This window comes from Rhea americana, unplaced genomic scaffold (genome assembly GCF_003343005.1).
Source record: "Rhea americana isolate MKP2758 unplaced genomic scaffold, rheAme1 scaffold_742, whole genome shotgun sequence".
NCBI classification, from domain to species: domain Eukaryota; kingdom Metazoa; phylum Chordata; class Aves; order Rheiformes; family Rheidae; genus Rhea; species Rhea americana.
This window is the reverse complement of record NW_028186915.1, coordinates 31,249-32,214: the sequence shown is the minus strand read 5'-3', so window position 1 is coordinate 32,214 and position 966 is coordinate 31,249. Positions and strand designations below refer to the sequence as shown.

At 73.7% G+C, this 966-nt stretch overlaps 1 long non-coding RNA gene across 1 annotated transcript; it reads left to right on the top strand.

The window, feature by feature from the left end:
• Positions 1-117: 117 nt before the first annotated feature.
• LOC146585916 (uncharacterized) lies at positions 118-957 on the top strand. Its single transcript, XR_014897899.1, has 3 exons — positions 118-200; positions 274-338; positions 902-957. It is a non-coding gene; the product is annotated as an uncharacterized LOC146585916 (long non-coding RNA).
• The last annotated feature ends 9 nt before the right edge of the window (positions 958-966 follow it).

The window sequence follows — 966 nt, the reverse complement described above, 5'->3', positions numbered from 1 at the left end:
GAGAACCTGACGGTGAGGAGGGGCTGGGGGTCAGGTGGGGACGGTGCCCGTGGGGAGCCGTCCGGCCCCGTCCCGTCCCGTCCCGTGGCCCCTGAGCCCCCGCTCCCCCCAGGACCCCTGCAGGAACCACAAGACCTACCGGGAGGTGCTGGCCAAGATGAAGCCCCCCCTCATCCCCTTCGTGCCACTCATCCTCAAAGGTGAGGGCAGGGCCGGGGGGCGCTGGGCTCCGGCCACCCCGCGGGGCCCCCTCACCCCTCCGCTCGCCCCCAGACCTCACCTTCCTGCACGAGGGCAGCAAGACCCTCCTGGACGGGCTGGTCAACATGGAGAAGCTGGTGAGCCCCCGGCGGCGGAGGAGCCCCCAGCCCAGCCGTGCGAAGGGGTCCGGCGTCGCCGAGTGGATGTGGCCCCCGACGTGGGATGGGGACCCTGGTGTCCTTGGAGGGAGAGATTTGGGGCCAGGGAGCAGCAGTTGGAGGGGGGGTTTGTGGGGTGCATGAACCGGGGGTGCAGAGTGGGGTCCCCAGGGTGGCCGAGAGCGGGCTCCCCAGGGTGCATCGCCCCTGAGGTGCYGAGCAGGGTCCCCAGGGGGAGGCGTGGGGGTCTCCCGTGATGTCCCCACAGTGTGCAGCAAAGGGGGGGGTGGGATAGTCCCTAGGGTCCCGCGGACGGGTGTCCCCGGAGCCGGGTCCCCATGTCCCCGTGGGCAGGTGTCCTCGGAGCCGGGTCCCCGGGGGGTCCTGCAGGCGGGGGTCCCCAGAGCCGGGTCCCTGTGTCCCCAGGGGCGGGTGCCCTCGGAGCCAGGTCCCCGGGGGTCCCCGCGGGCGGGGGTCCCCGCGGGCGGGGGTCCCCGGGGCCGGCTCCCCGGGGCTGACGCCTCTCGGCGCTCCCTGCCCAGCACTGCATCGCCGAGAAAGTGAGGACGATCCGCAAGTACCGGAGCCGCCCGCTGTGTGAGTCGGG